Below are 22,356 nucleotides of genomic sequence, written 5' to 3' on the forward strand. Positions count from 1 at the left end.
TTCTGTCTGTAGACTGGAGGTGGGTGGGAGGGGCATGGCAGCCATACAAAACAGGTACAGAAGTCACAGGTGACAGTGGCTCCATCAGAGTGGTGATGGTGGAGGTAAGAAATGGTTGTGTCTGGAAAGATTTTCAGACCAGCGCTTCCCAAAAGCCCTCTCCCTGCATCCCCCACTCCCACCATCTCTGACACCTAGCTTTTTCTTCCATAAGAGTCTGGCTTAGCTGTAAACTTCAGGGTAATTCTGATTTACAATACGGCAAAATCCTGTAAGCAAAGATGCACAAAGACTGCAGGCCTGAAATTAGTGTGAAAAGAGAGTATAAAGGGAACACGTGCAGTAAAGTATTTCAACACATTTACTCTGTGCACATGTCTGCAGCCTCAGCCGCGCTTCTGACCTCAGGTCCAGCCACACATCCCGCCCCCGAGGGAAGGATTCAGACCTGGAGCCCTTTTTCTTGAGGAGCTGGGCAGTGGTGGGCTGGACAGCAGAAGGAAGTCCAGAAGCCAGATCTGCACAACGGGTGGGGCTCGGGGGTTGGGGTGGGGGTGAGGGTGGTGGTGGGGGTGGGGGTCGGGGGTTAGGGGTGGGGGTGAGGGTGGTGGTGGGGGTGGGGGTCGGGGGTTGGGGGTGGGGGTGAGGGTGAGGGTGGGGGTTGGGGTCGGGGGCTAGGGGTGGGGGTGAGGGTGGTGGTGGGGGTGGGGGTCGGGGGCTAGGGGTGGGGGTGAGGGTGGTGGTGGGGGTGGGGGTCGGGGGTTAGGGGTGGGGGTGAGGGTGGTGGTGGGGGTGGGGGTTGGGGGCTAGGGGTGGGGGTGAGGGTCGTGGTGGGGGTGGGGGTCGGGGGTTACGGGTGGGGGTGAGGGTGGTGGTGGGGGTGGGGGTCGGGGGTTACGGGTGGGGGTGAGGGTGGTGGTGGGGGTGGGGTCGGGGGTTACGGGTGGGGGTGAGGGTGGTGGTGGGGGTGGGGGTCGGGGGTTAGGGGTGGGGGTGAGGGTGAGGGTGGGGATGGGGGGTGGCCCGCAAGCCCAGGGAAGCAGGAGTGGGGTTAGGCACGGAGATAGGGAAGAAACGGGACAAATTCAGAGTGATGCTCTGTTTATGTGTTATTTATTTATGCATTTATTTTGAGCTACCACAGATCACAAAGAAAACAGCCAATGATGGCTCATGAGGGTGTCTCAGGGAGGCCCTGGGGGCCCCTGCACCTTGAGTTGGTCTAAGGTAGGGAGGAGGGAAAGCGATCAGCCTGCTGGTCCCTTTCCATTGCTCAAGACCCTGCCAAGCAGCCCTGGCCTTTGCCCAAAGTGGAGACGATGGAGGGCTCAGGACGATGGGGCGAGGTGCTCAGTGCAGAGGAGGGAGCCTGCACCCACTGGGGTAGAGCTGATGGCCTGAGCATATGCGGCACCCACGGGACAGAATGCTCTTCCCCCATCCTTGCCCAGGTTGCTGGAGCTGACACCCAGGTGAACGCGGCTGGGACGAAACCGTGGTGAGCGGCCACTAAGCTTCTGTCCCGGTCTCCGTCAGCTGACCCCACAGAGAGCACACACTTACCCAGGAGAGAATCACACCCGGCCCTTCTGAGTGCTGTGGCGCCTTCAGACTTTATTCGTAGCAGATGCCGTGAGGACTCTGCCCACATTTCTCTGTATCCACTGACCATTTTTATGCCCCCGAGCCCCAGGTCTCTCAGTCCCAGCATCCGGCTTCTGAATCTTGCAGGCCCCCGAGCCCCAGGTCTCTCAGTCCCAGCATCCGGCTTCTGAATCTTGCAGGCCCCCGAGCCCCAGGTCTCTCAGTCCCAGCATCCGGCTTCTGAATCTTGCAGGGGCTGACCTCTGGCCACAGGAACCTCTTCCCTGGGGTTCGCTGAGCTCCTGGAGGGCTACGCTGTCTGGGAATTTATAACCCTCAGACAGTGAATGACAGATAAGACATAGAGCACCTGAGCACCCCCCAAACCAAAGGGCACACCTGTGAGCACTGACAAGCAGCCTCCCAGTTCCTCCATGAGATGGAGCCGGAGTGACCCCCACAGCGTGCGGCCTCCTCCCCACCCAGTACCACCCCCCATTCCCACAATGGGGTTTTCCAGGGAACACATCATTTACACTGCTTCCACACAAATCCTCGTCTTGGGGTCTGCTTCTAGAACCCCAGACTGAGGTACCAACCCACAATCACGCCAGTGTTCAAATTCCATTCCCACCCAGGTGCCGAGGACGGCCAGGTGAGCCGCACAGGACGATGACAGGAATTCTGAGTCCGCCTCAGTGAACAAAGCGGCATGTGGCACACGGTCATGCCACGAGCCTGAGAGCAGATTGCAAAGCAAAGCGTGTAGTGCAATCCAACTTTTGGAAAGAAAAATAAATCCTTTATATATGACGGTGTAATAAAGAATTGAACCTTGCCCAGAGAGACCTGGCCTCTTCCCCCAGCTTCTGAGAGGTGGTCTCTAAGCCACATGGGACGGTCTTGGTTTGCCTGGGCCTTTGGACCACACCAGGAGGCCTAAAGTGTGATTCAGGTAGGGGTTGCGATGAGCTCACCCTCGAGTGAGCTGGAGACCTCCATCCGCATGGGCAGTCAACCATGGGGCCCCAGCAAAGGCTCTGGGACACTAAACTCGGGGGATCCCACCTGGATGCCCCAAGTGACACTGCCCACAGCTCTGTGGGGAAGGACCCTCTGCAGGTGGGAACTTCCTGGACTCCGGCCTGAGCGCCTTTCCCTGGGTTGATAGTCATCTGTGTCCTACCCTTGTGCTAAGTCATGACCATGAGTATATCAGCTTTCAGTGAGTTTTTCTATCGAATTATCAAACCTGAGGGTGGTCTTGGAGACCCCTACCCTTGTAACTGGTGCAGAATTGAGGACAGTTTTGTAGATTACGGTTCCCTCTAGCCCTGCAATGATGTTGACTGTAAGTACATTAAAGTATTTGTTAGACACTGGAAAACGATATGCAAAATGTAGGAAGTGGATGCCTCTGGGCTGTAGGATCATGCATAAGAGTGTATTCTTGTGTTTTCTATTTATTTTGTGCAAGACACTGTGATTACATACAGTGGGAGCTCCCTCAACCAACCTCTGCTCCAGCAACTCACATAATCTTGGTCAAAATGGGCTGGATGACTCAGTGAGCACAGGGGGCAAGGAGGTTGCTCTCTGCTGGTTGTGGATTTCGTCAGTTGAGATATGACCAACCGGGAGACACTCAGGTTTGCTCCAAACCTGTTGATGCCACCTGTGATCCTTACTAGTGTCAGAGGCATTTGAACCAGAGCGACTCCATCTTGAATAGGGGCTGGATGAAATGAGGCTGAGACCTGTGGGCTATAACCCCAGGAAGTTCAGTGTTCTTAGTCACAGGATAAGTAGGAGGTCTGCACAAGGTACAAGTCACAAAGACCCTGCTGATAAAACAGAATATGGTAACGAAGCTGGCTGAAACCAAGACGGCAATGCAAGTGACCTCTAGTCACCCTCACTCCTCGCTATACACTAATTATAATGCACTAGCATGCTAAGAGACACTCCCACCAGTGCATGACAGTTTACAGATGCCATGGCAATGTCAGGAAGCTACCCCATGTGGTCTAAAAAGGGGAGGAACCCTCAGTTACAGGAATTGCCCACCCCTTTCCCGGCAAAATCTTGAATGATCCACCGCTTGTTTAGCATATCATCAAGAAATAACCATAAGTATATTCAGTCGAGCAGCCGACATCACTGCTTTTCCTACGGAGTAGCCATTCTTTCATTCCTTTACTTTCTTAACAAACTTGCTTTCACTTTATGGACTAGCCCCGAATTCTTTCTTGCACGAGGTTTAAGATCCCCTTCTTGGGGTCTGGATTGAGACCCTGTTCCAGTAACACCATGAAACTTAATTCAACATTATGTAACCTATTACATATCAGTGCAAAATGACAGAAAGTTGTTTCTACATAAACCTAGATAAGTGATTTGGGAAATCAAGATCAAGGTAACTTGAGGCTGCTTTAAAAATTGCTTTTGAATTAGGTATAGACAAGATGACTCTTAAAAATGAAAACTAATTGGTGAACGTTTGGAGAAATTCTGGTCTTAGATTGTCTTAAAATGTGCCCAACTTCTTGGTCCACTTTAAAAAATATGAAATTGGGTGGCTAGGAAGGAGAGTTAAGCCTGGGGTTTATACTAAAGAAGAAGAAGAACTTCAATCAGCAGACCAATGCTAAATACAAGCTTGTCCCTATATGGAAATATCTAGATTCATGAATGGAGCCAGAAGTGGCCAGATGGTGATGTCGACTAGAGGGAGGGTTGGAGGCCTGGGACTGGGGCTTTGGCTAGGAAGGGGTGGGAATATTCATGAATGGAGAAGTGGCCAGATGGTGAAGACGACCAGAGGGAGGGTTGGAGGCCTGGGACTGGGGCTTTGGCTAGGAAGGGGTGGGAATGTTCATGAATGGAGAAGTGGCCAGATGGTGATGATGACCAGAGGGAGGGTTGGAGGCCTGGGACTGGGGCGTTGGCTAGGAAGGGGTGGGAATATTCATGAATGGAGAAGTGGCCAGATGGTGATGATGACCAGAGGGAGGGTTGGAGGCATGGGACTGGGGCGTTGGCTAGGAAGGGGTGGGAGGGCCTCTCTGGAGTCACAGAAGCCTCATGCATCTTGACCAGGATGGTGGATGCATGGCTTACATTGGTCACAACTTGTCAACTTGTATGACTGAAAACTGAACATCACATTGAATTGGACTCAAAGGCAAGACCTGAGGCAAAATTCATGTAAGGAGGGAGTTTGGGCGAAGCTTGACGACTGCTGCCCGGAAGCGTAGATTCAAGTTGCCCTGAATACACCTCCTATTAGCAGCTGTTACAGGTGGGTTTTTCAAGGGAAAGAAGAGGCTGTTCCAAGTTGTTGACCAAGGATTTATGTTAAGGTAACATAATCTATTGCTTGGCTCTATATTGTTAAGCCGTAGGGTGTGAGTTGCAGTGTCTGCTGCTGCACTAGGTTAACCTGAGGCAACAGCCAGCATTTCAAGAGATGAATACACAGCTCCAAGGCGGGGAGTGGGAAGTCACTGCCGCCTCACTTGACTGCCTCTCTGGGCCTGATCGTTTAAAAGGACTTGCATCATCCCTCAGCACAATTTCTTTCCTTTTCTCAATTGTATGAAAATTATACCTCAATAAGTTTACTATAGAAATTAATGAGTAAATATGTGTAAGTTTTCAAGTTAAAAATATATGTAAAATATGTTAGCTCACTTTTTTAACCTATCTTCATCGGTTTTAAAAATTAACTAACAAACCATGATGGCTTTGGAAACATGTTCTTCCATTTGTTACTTTCATAATGAAAGAAGAAATGTATTTTAAATAACATTTAAATTTAATTTTTTCATTATCATCTGGGAAGCCCCAGCCCTTTGTGAAAGGAAAACAATGTCCACTTTAGAGTAAAACTTGCTGATGGAAAAACCAGACTCCATAGAATATTTTAAAGAGGTTATTTCTGAGCCAACAGGGGTAACCACAGCCTGGGAGACAGGCTCCAAGGAGTCCTGAGAAAGGACCTGAGGTCGGGTTGCAGTTTTTTTTTAATTTTTTGAGATGGAGTCTCGCTGTGTCACCAGGCTGGAGTGCAGTGGCGCGATCTCGGCTCACTGCAACCTCCGCCTCCTGGGTTCAAGAGATTCTCCTGCCTCAGTCTCCCGAGTAGCTGGGACTACAGGCACCCGCCACCACGCCCGGCTAATTTTTGTATTTTTAGTAGAGACAGGGTTTCACCGTGTTGGCCAGGATGGTCTCGATCTCTTGACCTGGTGATCCACCTGCCTCGGCCTCCCAAAGTGCTGGGATGAGAGGCGTGAGTCACCGCGCCCGGCCGCACTTTGGTTTTAACATTTCAGGGAGGCAGGAGTTACAGGCAAAGGCATACAGCCGTGCACAGAAGGTCGGCATTGGTTTGAGCTGAAAGGGAGGGACATCTCAAAGCTGGGGCTTACAGGACATCGGTGGATTCAGAGATTCTTTAATTTGCATTTGGTTGGAGGAGGAAGGTTCTGTCTAAAACTTGGAAGCTGTGTAGCAAGATGATGACCTGCAGGTGTGACTTTACCCTTGCCTGCATGGGTCCTGTTTATAATTTGGTGTCTTATTGCCACAAAGAGTCTGTCTGTCAGTCTTAAGATCTCCATGACCTCTAATGCTGGTCCGTGGTTGCATCTAAGCTGCAAAAGGGAAGGAGCGTAATGAAGCGTGGCGGACCTCCCTTCCCATCGAGGCTGGGAACTCAGCTTTTCAGGTTTCTCTGGGGCCCCTTTCAGTTGTTTAGGGGGCTTAGGGTTTTGTTTAGCTTACCAACTTTTCCTATTAGAAATTTAGCTGAAGTTGAGGTCACATAAGTCTTCTGGAGCATTCCCTAACACAGAAAATGCCCCGCCCTTTAGAATTCTAACAGGACAGAGAAAGTGGAGGTGAGGAGCCCACCCTCTCCAACTCCTGCTCTTACGGGGGCCCCAAGACCCAGAGGAGGGGCCTGCCTGGGCCCTGGGGAGGGCACCCAGCCTGTGCTCCCTGGAAGGGTGGGTTACTCCAGGCAGGCCACTCCTGCTGGCATGGCGATGATTCAGTTTCAGCCCTGCACCTGCAGCCTCTGGCTGCAGCCGGTCTGCAGTGTTTCTCTTTGTTCCCCCTTCCATCTTCCTCGACCTTATGTTCCCATGCTTCCCAGCAGGAGGGGAGGCCCAATTTGCGTTTCCTTTTCTGTAATAAAGCCTGCTGATGGGTGATTGCAGCTTTCTCTCACTGCCAGGGAGGAACTGGGGTAGGCTCCAGGCAGCCAGAGGCACCACTGTGCTTCCGTGGGTTTCCCCGGGGCACCTTCAAGTTCCAGTGTGAGTGCTGTTGAGATTCCGGGCGTCCAGTGCACACACAGGAGATGGCCATTGCCTCCCCTCCAGCCCCAGCTGCGGTGCACAGGGCGAAGGCTGTCTGGGTGAAGGCTATTTGTGAGTGAGGCCGGGGAATGAGGGGCAGAGCTCTGCTGTAAGAGCAGAGCAGGTGATGGAGAGGGTGGGAGGTGTAGTAACAGAAGCAGGAAACTCCAGTCATTCGAGACGGGCAGCACAAGCTGAGGAGTGCAGGCCACCTCTACGGCCAGGAAACGGATTCTCCCGCAGAGCCTCGGAAGCCACCGACCCTGCTCCCACCTTGACTCAGTAGGTCTTACTGTAGAATTCTGGCCTTCAGACCTGTAAGGGAATACATTTTGGTTGTTTTAAGTCACTAAGTGTGTGGTAATTTGTTGCAGCAGCCACAGGAAACTAGTATTGTAGTGAAGCCTCAAAACCCCCCTGAAGGGGCTGGGCTCAGTGGCTCATGCCTGTAATCCCAGCACTTCGGGAGGCCGAGGTGGGTGGATCACTTGAGGTCAGGAGTTCGAGACCAGCCCAGCCAACATGGTGAAATGCCATCTATACAAAAAATACAAAAACTAGCCGGGCATGGTGGCACATGCCTGTAATCTCAGCTACTCAGGAGGCTGAGACAGGAGAATTGTTTGAACCCAGGGGGGCGGAGGTTGCAGTGAACTGAGATTCCACCACTGCACTCCAGCCTGGGTGACAGAGCGACGCTCCATCTCGAAAACAAAACAAAACAAAAAAACCCCACCTGAAGGTTTCCAGTTCTGCCAGCAGTCTCCCACCCAACCCCCAGAAGCAGACATTCCATTGCTGTGGGCCATGGACAGGCAGAAGGAAGCACCTTCTCATGGCAGAGGCCTACCCAGGAGAAACCCAAGGGAAGGCACTGCTGGGCTGGCCCCTCTCTGCCAAGGCCATATTCTTTTTTGTTTGAGGCCAGTTTCACTCTGTCTCCCAGACTGGAGTGCAGGGGCACAATCTCAGCTCACTTCAACCTCTGCCTCCCCAGTTCAAGTGATTCTCCTGCCTCAGTCTCCTGAGTAGCTGGGATTACAGGAGTGTAGCATGCCTAGCTAATTTTTGTATTTCTAGTAGAGATGCGGTTTTGCCATGTTGCCCAGGCTGGACTCGAACTCCTTGCCTCAAGTAGTCCACCTGTCTCAGCCCCGCAAAGTGCTGGTATTACAGGAGTGAGCCACTGCACCCAGCATTTGCCAAGACCTTTGATGGCAGGCTTTTTCCAGGTGATCAGTCCTTGTCTGGTCTGGCTCTGCCCCACTCTCCTCACCTAGTTGGAATCCCTAGCTACTTTTCAGTAGAGGAGAGTGTGTACCCCAATCCCAGCTTGGTTCAGATCTGCATTTAACTCATGGAACCTGGCTGCTCCCCAGGTCCTGAAGAAAAAAATGGTCTCTCTGTGGGTATGATAAAAGATGGGCCTGTCCCCAGGACCCTGTGAGAGGGAAGCCCAATGTCCCACCAGGTTGGCAGGGCTGGGGAAGGGAAAGTGTTATGGCAGCCCCAAGAAAAAAAAGAGACAGCAGAGGGAGCAGGACAGCGCTCACATGGAACTCATGCCACTGCCTGAGTGAGGGGAGGGAGGAGTGCATGCCAGTGACGTCAGGGGGCAGAGAGGCGCAGTTCCAGGGCGGCTTTCCCCCTCACTTCCTGCCATGTTACTCTGATCGCCTCCAGGTGAGCCTGCCCACTTTGTGCCCAGGGGCCTGTAGAAAACCACAGCTCCCCATGGTTATGGCCCCAGGAGTGGGGCAGAGCAGGGAGGAGTCCTGGACAGAGGAGAGGCAGGGGCAGGAGGGAGTGGGCCTCAAACTCCAGGAGGGGGCCCTTCTCATGGGTCCTGCTTTCTGGCTTCTCCTTCCTGACCCCTGGGCTGATCACTTGGGGAAGAACTGAGACAAAGTTTCTCACCCTCAGGCCCAAGGGGTTTAATTACTGGGCCCTTAGGGAGGTGTGAGCCCCCTGAAAGGATGCAAGGTTTTGTTTTGTTTTGTTTTGTTTTTTGAGACAGAGTTTCGCTCCTGTCGCCCAGGCTGGAGTGCAGTGGCATGATCTCACCACACTACAACCTGCGCCTCCCAGGTTCAAGTGATTCTCCTGCCTCAGCCTCTGGAGTAGCTGGGATTACAGGTGGCTGCCACCACGCCTGGCTAATTTTTTGTATTTTTAGTAGAGACAGGGTTTCGCCATGTTGGGCAGGCTGGTCTTGAACTCCTGACCTCAGGTGATCCGACTGGCTCCGCCTCCCAAAGTTCGGGGATTACATGAGCCACTGTGCTTGGCCACGATGAAAGGTTTTGTGTGGAGAGCATGTACATGCCTTTCTGGGAAAACAGTCCACAGCTCTTATTCTCAGCAGGCTTCACGGTCAAAAAAGGTTAGAACTCTTGCTACAGAGCTGTGGAAGCAGCCAGGTGAGGGGCCTGCCAAGGGCACTCTGGGCACTACCTGGGCACTCTCGAGCCCATCATCCCCTAGGCAGGCTGCACTGCTTGGTATTTGCAGAGCTGAGGGGGTGGGGCATGTGGGGACTGTGAAATCGCCCTGAGATGACCCACAGTCCTCAGCTGGGAAGTAAGCGGTGCATCTCCTGCAGCGTCCTCCATCCCTAGAGCCATGGGGCCAGGAGAACTGGCCCTTGCAGCAAGTGAAAAGCCTATTATTGATTCCCTCCCTAGCCATGTAGACAGTGAACCAAGACACTCAGGTAAATGCCTTGTTCTCTGTTACCGAGGTAACCAGTAGGCATTCCCAGATACAGCGAAGGTCCTCACACCAAGATATGCACCTGGCCACCTGAGGAAAGAGAAAGGACTATCTGAGGGGATGGGGCTGAGCTGGGTGTGGAGTGGTCCTTGTGGGTCTTGGAGAGTGGGAAGGGGAGCAGCATGAGCCAGGCCTCGAGGCAGAAGGACAACCAGGAGACAGCCTGGAAAATGTGCTGGACCCACAAGGGCTCAAGGCTGGCCAGAGGGGAGGTGGGATAGGCTGCAAAGTCCTGAGGTCTGAAGATTGGCCCTGGCAGGAAGAAACCAGGTAAGGTGAGGTGTTACCTACACCCTCGGGGCCAGATGCAGGCCAGAGCCAGCCAATTACCAGGCCCTTAGGGAGGTGTGAGCCCCTTGAAATGATGCAAGCTTTTTTGTTTTTGTTTTGGAGACGGAGTTTCGCTCTTGTCGCACAGGCTGGCACCTTTGCCCAGAGCAGGCACCAAGACTTCTGGCTCTGGGTGTGACCTCAGTCTGGGTAAAAGCCCCAGCCCCCACCAGGACCACCTACCCCCTAGACTACTTCAGGTGCTGAGCCCAAGCCAGGGGAAGGAAGCTAAACTGATGCCTAGGGTAATCCCAACAAAGTCCCTGGTTCCCCGCAGCTATGGGGCTGATGGGGAATTACAGCCCAAACCCCAGATGCTGGCTCTCAAACTAACACTGAGCCCTCAGTGCCCACAGGGAGATACAATCAGCGCACTTTCCAGATGGGGAAAAATGGGATCAGAGAAGTGCAACAGCCTTGCCCAATGCCCCAGACCAGGGCTCCAGGCCCACAGTGTTCTTTTGTCACTGTGTTCAGAGGGCAGCAGCTGCTGTGATGTACCCACCTGAGCCTGGCAGCTTTCTCCAACTTTGGAAGCCCAGGAGCATGGCCGCTGTCCACAGATGCACCTGGCATGAGGCGTGCCCAGAGGGACAGAGGCAGATGAGTTTCGTCTCCTCCACTGGATTGTGAGGGCCTAGAAGGAGACAAGGGTCTGCTTGAGAAGGCAGTGAATAGCGAGCAGCCTGAGGCAGTGCCCCTCTGGATGGATGCGCAGTGCCTGGATGGAACCTGGCTCAGACAGAGCTCAGTTCTGCAGGTCCCTGAGGCATGGAGAGTTCACAGCTACCAAGTGTAGGAGTCTGGATTCAAAGCCAATGGCGTGACTCCAAAGTCCCTGCCCTAGCCCCTGGACCACCCTTGCAGGCCCATCAGATGCCCAGGCCAGCAGCACAGCCGGCCAAGAGCAGGGAAACTTGGGGAGCCTCAGAGCACCCCCAGGTATTCCAACCTAATCCTGGTACCCCGCCTCTCACCACCCTTCTTCCTGCTTTAACCTCAACCCCTACACAAAGCCTGGGCCACTTAATGTGGCATCAAACAGATGCCTCAATAAATCAGTCTCATCTTGAAAAATAAAAAGACTTAACAGATATACAATTGCACGTTAGAATGCTAAAGACCATAAACATATAACAACTTAAAGTACATATAAATTCAATATATATCCAATCATTGTAACTATGACACAGTAGAATATTAAAATACTATTTTCAAAATGTATACAAGCTTAATGTTCTATGTATTCAAACTATTTATTCAAAATACAAATCATCAACATAAATTGCCACTAATATTCAGTCCCTTCACAGGACACATGATTCACTGGGAGTTAATTAGCAGCCGGCAGGCAGTGACACACAGCAAAAATGAAAACCAAGAGGTGAAATAGTTCTGAAATAAAGGTTTTAAAGCTAACAGAAATCACTGAATTACTAAGTCATTAGCACTAATTTTGAGCCAACTAACTAATTAATATGAGATGATACAATGTCCTATACTTTGGTAAATACAGACTATGTTTAAACAATGTCTGTAACGTGACTTGTAAAATGCTCCTGGCTTTACAAAGATGTGATTAAGATGTAGTAACACATGCTAAACCATTTCCCCCTGCAGAGCATGTGGTAACTTTCATCAGTCACATTGAGAGTCCAGAAGATAAAGGAAAAGGTCATGGATTTTGCTGAGAACTTACCAGAGTTGAACTCCCTCATTTTCCGTTCCCCAGCATTGGCGGGTTCTGGGACTGGTGGCTGTGGTGGCTCGTTGGTCTTTGTCTCTTAGAAGGTGGGGAATAATCATCATCTTGAAAAAGAAAAAATGGTCATTACTGAAGGAACCATCTTAGGTTACAGCCACCTCTGGGTCAATTCCCAACATTCAAAAGCTGAGCAGGGCTTTAAAGCTATCTTATTAATAATTATTTCTGTATTGTGAACTTCAGCATACTTTTTTCTAGTTACATTTGAAATGTTATTCTTTTGGGATGTGCTCAAGTGAGTACTGCTTTTTCCTCTGCCTTGCTTCATTACTTTTTAGTTTCCTTCATTTGAATCATCATTGTAAGTCTCCCCTTCTCCTCAAATAACTTTCAAATTGCTGCCAAGAACTATGTTCTATCTTAAGGCTTCTGAGAAAAAACTTTCAATGAAGATAGCCTCGTAAAGTTATACAAATATAGAAGGAACGGGATAAAATAAAGCTTAGATTGGAAAAAATATTTAAGATTATACAAAATTCACGCGTAAACAAGGGAAGCTGAGTAATTGTATGTTCAAATACTTTTAACAAGTGCAAAACATGTAGGCTTAAAGAAATAGAGCTGGCCAGGCATGGTGGTTCACGCCTGTAATTCCAACAGTTTGGGAGGCCGAGGCAGGCAGATAACTTGAGGTCAGGAATTCGAGACCAGCCTGGCCAACAGAGTGAAACCCTCTCTCTACTAAAAATACAAAAATTAGGCCAGGAGTGATGGCTCATGCCTGTGATCCCAGCACTTTGAGAGGCCGAGGCGGGTAGATCACCTGAGGTCAGGAGTTTGAGACCAGCCTAACCAATTTAGGGAAACCCCATCTCTACTAAAACTACAACATTAGCCGGGTGTGGTGGCACATGCCTGTAATCCCAGCTACTCGGGAGGCTGAGGCAGGAGAATCCCTTGAACCCAAAAGGCAAAGATTGTGGTGAGCCGAGATTGTGCCATTGCACTCCAGCCTGGGCAAAAACAGCGAAACTGTCTCAAAAAAAAAAAAAAAAGAAAAAATTAGCCAGGCGTGGTGGCACATGCCTGTAATCCCAGCTACTTGGGAGGCTGAGGCAGGAGAATCGCTTGAACCAAGGAGGCTGAAGTTGCAGTGAGCTGAGACTGCACCATTGCACTCCAGCCTGGGTAGCAGAGCAAGACCCTGTCTCAAAAAAAAAAAAAAAAAAAAAGAGAGAGAGCGGGAGAAAGAAAGAAAGAGGGCTACATTATTTATGAAACAGATACTGTTAACTCAGTCAGCAGAAAGCCTGTGTATGAATGAGCAGTGAGATATTCAAGCACAGCACACACACACTTCTCAGGACAGCTGTCGTGAGAGTTCCGTGCTCATTTCCTTCTGGATACATCAGCAACTCACTCTGCTATGATCCTGCAATACATCTCATGTTAGAATTACAGACATCTGGGCCAGGCACAGTGGCTGACGCCTGTAATCCTAACACTTTGGGAAGCCGAGGCAGGCAGATCACCTAAGGTCAGGAGTTCGAGACCAGCCTGGCCAACATGGTGAAATGCTGTCTCTACCAAAAATACAAAAAATTAGCTGGGCATGGTGGCGTGCGCCTGTAATCCCAGGTACTCGGGAGCCTGAGGCAGGAGAATCGCTTGAACCCGGGAGGTGGAGGTTGCAGTGAGCCGAGATCGTGCCACTGCACTCCAGCATGGGGGACAGAGCAAGGCTCTGTCAAAAAAAAAAAACAAAACAGAAAAAGAAAAAGAAAAAAGAATTAGAGACATCTGGATCAAATCAGCTGCCAGTCTCGCAAAGTGTCAGGTAACATCCTATTAAGATTGCTGCTTACACATCATCTATAAAATACTGAAAATATCATTTTAAGAAATCTTTTTTTTATTTTGAGACAGAGTTTTGCTCGTTGCCCAGGCTGGAGTGCAATGGTGCGATCTCAGCTCACTGCAATCTCTGCCCCCTGGGTTCAAGCAATTCTCCTTCCTCAGCCTCCTGAGTAGCTGGGATTACAGGCATGCACCACCACACTTGGCTAATTTTGTATTTTCAGTTGAGACAGGGTTTCTCCATATTGGTCAGGCTGGTCTCGAACTCCTGACCTCAGGTGATCCACTGACCTTGGCCTCCCAAAGTGCTGGGATTACAGGTGTGAGCCACCATGCCTAGCCAAGAAACCCTTATTTTAAAACAAGCCAGGCACGGTGGCTCATGCCTATAATCCCAGCACTTTGGGAAGCCAAGGCAGGTGGATCATTTGACGTCAGTAGTTTGAGACCAGCCTGGGCAACATGTTGTAACCCCATCTCTACTAAAAATATATTTAAAAAATTAGCTGGGCATGGTGGTGGGCACCTGTAATCCCAGCTTCTCAGGAGGCTGAGGCAGGAGAACCACTTGAACCTGGGAGGTGAAGGTTGCAGTGAGCGGAGATCACACCACTGCACTCTAGCCTGGGTGACAATAGAGAGACTCCATCTCAAAAACAAAACAAAACAAAACAAAACAAAAAACCACTAAAAAAAAGACTCCATTTCAAAAACAAAACTAAAACCAAAAACACAAATGTAGTACACAAATGAAAATAATTACTGTGTTAAACACAGTTTCATAGAAAATAAAAGACCAATCAAATACAATAAGCTGCTTTTTTAGATGGGTATGTTATTCTTCTTTCACAGCTAAAGAAACAGGCTCAGAGAATGTTATTTGATTGGACCGTGTTGCATTTCTGGACAGTGCAGCTGAGATCAGACTTTGTGTGTAACTCCACTAGCCTACCAGGGTGTCTCTCATAAAGGTAAGAAATGTAAATTTGGCCTAATATACAAAGTTGCCAGGGCAGCACTGGGTCAATTCTACATACAGTACTTCTATGTTTATCAAGGGAAACCTTAAGGGAAAGTGAAAATGCTTCTAGAAGGCGACTGGACACCAGCGCCTTTGCTTGTTGCCTTTGGGCTCTTCTTCTAAGGCCAACAGTGACCTGAAATTATTGACTGGCTTTTCCAATCAAGTGGACAAAATGATACCAAGGTCGCCAACATCGATGTAGAACATCGATGTTCTACAACATTGCTTAACGCAAGGGGAGACGCTCCTGACTCAGAGTGTTTAATTGCTCACCTACTTCTTTTTCTGCCCTCTTGGGCTTCTGAAATGAAAAGAACCCTGGGGTGATAAAGTGAGTCAAAGGGGTTCCAGCTGCATCACAGCAAAATAGATTCCTAAAAAATCCCTGGCCTAAGATGACAGCCTTGGCTGGATCAGTTTGAATGTGCTGATAGTGGACATGGTAGAATGAAGGTGGTTGAAATGTTCATATTAAAGAACTTCCACCCAGATTGCAAGAAAAGAGAGAGGAATGGAGATGGCAGCACGAGCCCCTACAATAAAAGCAGATGTTTTGAGATCAGTTATATTTCTTCTGACAAAAATTAAAGACAGAAACCAAAGTTTAGCCTGAGACTACAATTAATTGGGCAATAAGCCAGAGGCACATATGGCATAGACAGATTTAAACATTTCTCCCTGATATTAATACAAACACTAAAATTACAAATACATGGATTCCAAATAAAACAAATATTTAAAAAATTTAATGAATAAACACTGGGGCCTACAGTAGTATTTGAAGGAGATCTCACAAACAGGTTTGGTTTTTGAAGGTTAGAACTGGTGGTCTAGAGAATTCATTTCATTCCAGAGAAAGAAAGAGAGGAATTTCTTGGGTTCCTTCAGGAATGTGTCTAGCTTTGCCTCATCTTTGTTTGAACTATGGATACGGCAGAAGAAAACATGAGGATTTCACAGATTTAAGGTGCAAAAAGTCACTGGGTTCTCTAAGAAGTCTGGGATTCTTCTGCTGGAAAAATAAGTTTGTTGAGAAAAAATGAGTTGGAGGAGGCTGTTATTGAAGTGAAGCAGAATTGTTTTTACTAATCTGCTTATTACCCACTCTGTAGTGTGGAAACAAATTATTCATGCACAAGGTCCTCTTACTGTTCCTAGAATGCAGTGGAAAGAGAACAGATTAGTTTTCCTCCCTCAGAACACAACCCCTAGAAACATCCTACCTCAGATGAGATATTGCCTAATTATTTTCAAAAGACAGTGAAACATCATGGATGTAAATGTTTGCTGCAAAATAAATACATGCTAGAAACAGAAGCATCTGGGTCACAGCTATATTAGAGCTACCTGTGTTCCCCTGTCACTGACATTAAAACAAAAATGTCCAATACAATCATTCACAGCATGGGAGAGGGGAAGTTGAAGGATGGAAAGGCCAGGCATAAAAGGATTTCAGAATTTCCGTCCATAAGGAAGTGGCTTTGTGCACTGTCTGTTACTGCGTGCAAGGTGAAATTTGAAGAATGAAAACGTGCAGTAACAAGGGCTCCTTTGTCCAACTCACCTCTCCAGATACCAAGTTTCAGACATGTTGCATTGTAATTGAAAGGTTGATATAATTTTTTTTAAAGAACAGTTGCGGTGTTTGAAGTGACAAAGGCTGCTGTGACCAAAAAGCAGGGAAAGGGAATTTTTTTTAAAAAAAGCAAACAACAACAACAACAAAAACCCCACAGAAAAGCAAACAACAAACAAACAAAAAACAGAGGAAGAAGTCGAACACCCTGGGCTGTGGCTACTTCCAGGAAGGGGCTACAAGAGGCAGTTGGAAATTCTATTTGTTTTGCAACTGTGGGTTTTCCGGCCTGCTTCCTTTCTAAAGTATATTACTCTGCTTTTGATTCATGAAGTTATCCATTTCTGTTTTCTGGAACAGCTATGTATTTTCTTTATCTATCATCTATTTACCATCTATCTATCTATCTATTTACCATCTATCTATCTATTTACCATCTATCTATCTATCTATCTATTTACCATCTATCTTTTCTACCTTTCGCTATCAAGAGCTTGGGTCAAGCAGGATAGAATTCCAGTGTATGTTCACTCTACCATTTAAAACAAGAGCTCTTGTAGGCATTCTCCATCACATCATAAACCTGAGCTTTCTAAAACAGGGTGTGGCAAACTACCATGCACGGACCATGTCTGACACAGTCTGCGTTTGTAAGTAAAGTTGTAATGGGACACAGCCAATACATGTGTTACATAATGTCTCTGGCTACTTTCATGGTATAATGGAAGAGCTGAGTCATTGAGAGAGAGACCATATGGCTTGGAAAACTTAAAATATTTAACATTTAGCCCCCTGCAGAAAATACTTGCTGACTCTTGTTTTAAAAGATCTCTGTTTAGAATGCTACCTATTGCGTTCTGGAGAGAATCACAACTCTTTACCACAATCGACACAGCTTCAGCCCTGCTTCTATATCCAGCCTCATCTATTTCTGCTCCTCCTCCTTATTTTCCTTCTGGCCATGCTGATGGATTGTCAGCTTCCCAGATGTGCGAGAATCTCTCCTCCCTTCCCAACATTCTCATGCTCTCCCTCTGCCTCTCAAGAACTTCCTGCCCCATCTCTCATGACAAATCCTTTCTTCATTCTTTAAGATGCAGCCCCTTTGCTCCTTCCTTAAGGATGTCTGTCTGGCTCTATTTTGGGTGACGTGCTCCTTCTGCATCTCCCAGAGCCAGCCTGTGTGTGTCAGCTACAACATTTCTTTGCATCTCTGTGTCATATATCACCAAATCTGCCTAAGCTTGCATGAGTCACCACATGACAACTTCAGACTCCACCAGCATTGTCCCCACTAACCACAAGGCTTAGACATTCATCCAGTATGCTCGGGGTTGTGGGGTGGTAGCAGTAACCAGCTGGTGACCATCATTTCTTACATCAGAATCAAATCTGTAGATCTCTGCCATTCATAAGTATTTGGAGTTTAAAATTAGCATAAAGATTTTCCTTAAAATAAGAACAAATGGCTTGAGTAGGCTTTTGGAACATAGGATGTTTCCACTGGTTCATTTCAGTGTTCAGTATTCCCACATGAATCTAAACATGACTCTGCTCTTAGTAGCTGTGCGACCCTGGGAAAGTCACTCCATCTTCCTCAGCTAAATTTTGTTGTGTGAGTAATGAGAAGAGAGTTGTGGTTTGTGTTTAGTGAGTAATAACAAACAAAAGGCATTTAGCTTTCTGGAACCTGGTATGCAGTAGATCTTCATGAAATACTAGCTCTGTTGATAAAACTAGACCGAAAGAAGCTTTCAAAGTCAACAACAGTATCATGCAGTGAAGGACGTAGACGAGAAGCTGCTACTACAGCTTGCAGCTCCTGGAGGCCCATTTTGTCCATGACTTAGCAGGAATGCACTACCTTTCCATAAGGAGACACTGCCCACAGAAACCAAGGCCATTCTTTGAAGACAAATATGTTTTAATAGCCTTTACATTATGTAATAGCGTAATATAAATAATTTATTAATAATAATGTAAAATTATTTACATTATTATGTTACGACTTTTGTACAGAGCTTTACACCTAGATATTCTGAAGTTGGTGGTCTGTGAGTGGCATCGAGTGATGACCGACACACTCTGACCTGGGGTAGAACAACACGTGTCCCTGCAGTTTGCTGAATTTCAGGGCATCACCACCTTTTTTCAGCTCCACAGAGAACAGCAGCACCTCGAGGGACAGATGTGCAAAAAGCAAGGTGGAGGCCCTTCTGCTGGAGAGGCGGCTGGGGAGGGTCCTTAGAGGAAGTGACAGCTGAGCTCTTCTCTGAAGGGTGAAGCTGAATTACTTGAAGCTTAGGGTGAAGGGGTGTCCAGAGAAGTGGAGCCTGTGAGCCAAAAGCATAATGACTTGTCCAGAGAAGTGTAACAAGTTCCATATTGTTTCTATGCCAAATCTGTACAGGAGTCACCAAAGGAAAGAGCAGGATCCTGGAGCCAGGGCCTTGGAACATCCCTGCTGGCAATGGGAATGTTCACTGGGAATTTTGGGGGGCAAAACCTGAAAATGTTTCCTCTTAGCTCCAATTCTCTGTCTGTCTATTTCTGTCCCTCTCTCTTTCACTTATCTTTATTATCCTAAGAAAACACAGATGTCTCAGATGTGGGGATTAGCAGCCTGCCTCTTTCTGGATGACTTCAGGGGAGCACTTTGCCCTCTGTGAACTTATTTACAATAATTCACGAATCTCGCCAAAAAAAAAAAAAAAAAAAAAGTCATGGTAGCAGAGGTTAGAAAATATCCTAGTATTTCTTCTGATGCTTTGAATTTATGATTAATATGTTCAATCTTCATCTTCTGAAAAGCCACCGGTTGCACAGTGAGGACCATAAAGGGAGTCTGTTTCTGTGGCTTGTGGCTTCAACAGTCAGCGGTTTTGCAGCAATAGCATTGCATGTGGGTTTTAGAATGATGATGCTCAACAGTGGACAATTCTCTTCCCCTGCCTGGGCCCCACTGCCCGCGCTTCCATACAGTGCGGGGTCACAGCTGAGTTCTCCGAGACACCTCGCAGGATCTCGGCTTCTGAACTATCAAGTGTCTTCTAGGTGAAGGCTTGGTCTCATAGTCTTTGTGGCTTCCTCCAGGTAACAGTTGGTTTTTTGACCTAACCTTGGTATTTGTGTGACACACGTGTGAATGTGCTCCCTGTGGCAGCGCTGAGGAAGGACTCAGTCATCACAGATGCCAAAAGGCAAATGCAGTGTGCTTTCTTCCAACATATCCAGTCTTGCATTTTTACCCATCAGCCCATTTGAAAAAGAAAAAAAAAAAAGCCCCCCGTTAGAATTAAATCCCCTCTGGAGATAATGCGTATTTTTTACATCTTTCACTTTTTTTATAGTCACATTTGCTCCCAGTTCCTGCCAGAATCCACTAGAGGGCAGAGACACCCATGTATATTTGTGTGGCACTTGCTGAGTGGTAAGAAAAACAGACACCCTGCCCTCCAGGAGCCAACCTCCAGTGCCAGGGCCAGCGGCAGCAAGTAAGAAAACCTCAGTTTCTGTATCTGCATCAGCTACATGGTGCTCACACACAGGAGGCATCAACCAGTTTTCTCAGTTAAAGAGACAGAAACAAAATGTGTCTTTGCTTTTTGAATTTACCATGTTATCTAATGTTTTAACTTAATTGAATGAATAAACTCCCTATGCATCTGGACACATGCATGGAAAATTCACAAACATTTCAAACCAAAATAGAGTATTTTGACCAAAGAGAACTTCTTTTGATATGTGAATGTCACTTTTTTCTATCTTTTAGTGATTTTAATTTAATGAAATTGAGAAGTCTGTGCCTCTAAAAGACTTAAGAGCAAGGTATTTCTCCATTTTGAAAAAAAATTTGGCAAAATATTTTCTACTGTAGATACAAGTTAATTGGCTGAGGGTAATAAATAGAAGATTAAAAAATGACTTTTATCCCGTTATTCTGTCAAGGGCTACAGTGAATTACACACCCTGGCTTGGGTTTGCACGCCACGTGCTGGAAGCCAGCAGTCATGAAGGCCATGCTCTCCCACACTTAGAAAAAAAGCGCATAAGAAAGAGCTCCATCAACTTCACACAGAATGACCTCCAGCAAGACCTGGGAGATGGATTTCTGGATGGATGCTGCTGCTGGAGGAGACAATGCCACTGCAGATGGCTCACACTGCTCCCACGCTATAGGGGCCAGTGACTTGTGGCTCCCACACGCCGTCCCATTGGGGAACCGAGATTCACCCCAGCTGGGTGGACTCTTCTGTGTCCCCTGTCAAGAAGCTCCACGGCTTACCTTGGTTTTTTCCTTTTTAAAACTCTCTGATGTTTTCCTGTCCAGTGGGGGCTGCATCTCACCTTAGAAGAACACATTTTCCAACTAGGAGCTGTCTTGGTAGCTGGTCCAGAGAAAGTTCTCCTCTCTCTGGAGTGAGGTCCAGCCAAGTAACTCCAGCCAGAATTCTCACTGAGTGGGGCTGGATCTGCCCTGTTCTCCTCCCATCCTTATGCTGACTGTGGAAATCCATCCGTGCCCTATGCAAAGTCCTGCATCTTGGACTGTAAAATGGCAAAAGCCAAATTTAAAACATACGATTATACTGACTGTATGAGGAAAACAAAGTTCTAAGGTAGACAATTGGTAAGCAAGCAATAATGTGTAACTTTCTAGAACACTAGGGTGTTTTTTATTTGTCTGATTATTTTCTGTTTAACAGGCTGGCTAAGAGCCAGTGGGAGAGAAAGCTCGCTGGGAACTGAGAGGCATGAGGTCACCTCAGTCCCAACATTTCCATGTAAATGATGATGCGAGGTGGGCTGGTGGCAAGATCAGAGCAGAACTGAAGGTGATAGAGACATGAAAAACCCTTCAAAAAAAAAAATCAATGAATCCAGGAGCTGGTTTTTTGAAAAGATCCACAAAATAGACCAATAGCCAGACTAATAAAGAAGAAAAGAGAGAAGAACCAAATAGACGCAATAAGAAAGTATATAGGGGATATCACCACTGATCCCCCAGAAATACAAACTATCATCAGAGAATACTATAAACGCATCTATGCAAATAAACTAGAAAATCTAGAAGAAACAGATAAATTACTGGACACATACACCCTCCCAAGTCTAAACCAGGAGGAAGTCGAATCCCTGAATAAACCAATATCAAGTTCTGAAATTGAGACTGTAATTAATAGCCTACCAACCAAAAAAAGTCCAGGACCAGATGGATTCACAGCCGAATTCTACCAGAGGTACAAACAGGAGCTGGTACCATTCCTTCTGAAACTATTCCAAACAATAGAAAAAGAGGGAATCCTCCCTAACTCATTTTATGAGGCCAGCATCATCCTGATACCAAAACCTGGCAGAGACACAAGAAAGAAAGAAAATTTCAGGCCAGTATTCCTGATGAACATCAACGCAAAAATCCTCAACAAAATACTGGCAAACAGAGTCCAGCAGCACATCAGAAAGTTTATCCACCACGATCAAGTCAGCTTCATCCCTGGGATGCAAGGCTGGTTCAACACATGCAAATCAATAAACGTAATCCACCACATAAACAGAACCAAAGACAAAAACCACATGATTATCTCTATAGATGCAGAAAAGGCCTTCAACAAAATTCAACAGCCCTTCATGCTAAAAACTCTCAATAAACTAGGTATTGATGGAATGTATCTCAAAATAATAAGAGCTATTTATGACAAACTCATAGCCAATATCATACTGAATGGGCAAAAACTGGAAGCATTCCCTTTGAAAACTGGCACAAGACAAGGATGCCCTCTCTTGCCACTCCTATTCAACACACTATTGGAAGTTCTGGCCAGGGCAATGAGGCAAGAGAAAGAAATAAAGGGTATTCAAATAGGAAGAGAGGAAGTCAAATGGTCTCTGTTTGCAGATGACATGATTGTATATTTAGAAAACCCCACTGTCTCAGCTGGGCACGGTGGCTCACGCCTGTAATCCCAGCACTTTGGGAGGCCGAGGCGGGTGGATCACGAGGTCAGGAGATCCAGACCATCCTGGCTAACACGGTGAAACCCCGTCTCTACCAAAAATACAAAAAATTAGCTGGGAGTGGTGGCAGGCGCCTGTGGTCCCAGCTACTCGGGAGACTGAGGCAGGAGAATGGCATGAACCCGGG

General features: G+C 47.5%; 1 long non-coding RNA gene across 1 annotated transcript; it reads left to right on the top strand.

Moving 5' to 3' along the window:
- Positions 1-403: 403 nt before the first annotated feature.
- LOC134729026 (uncharacterized) lies at positions 404-2,350 on the top strand. Its single transcript, XR_010109857.1, has 3 exons — positions 404-529; positions 1,452-1,498; positions 2,223-2,350. It is a non-coding gene; the product is annotated as an uncharacterized LOC134729026 (long non-coding RNA).
- Positions 2,351-22,356: the final 20,006 nt, after the last annotated feature.

The sequence above is a fragment of the Pan paniscus genome, chromosome 1, assembly GCF_029289425.2.
Source record: "Pan paniscus chromosome 1, NHGRI_mPanPan1-v2.0_pri, whole genome shotgun sequence".
NCBI lineage: Eukaryota > Metazoa > Chordata > Mammalia > Primates > Hominidae > Pan > Pan paniscus.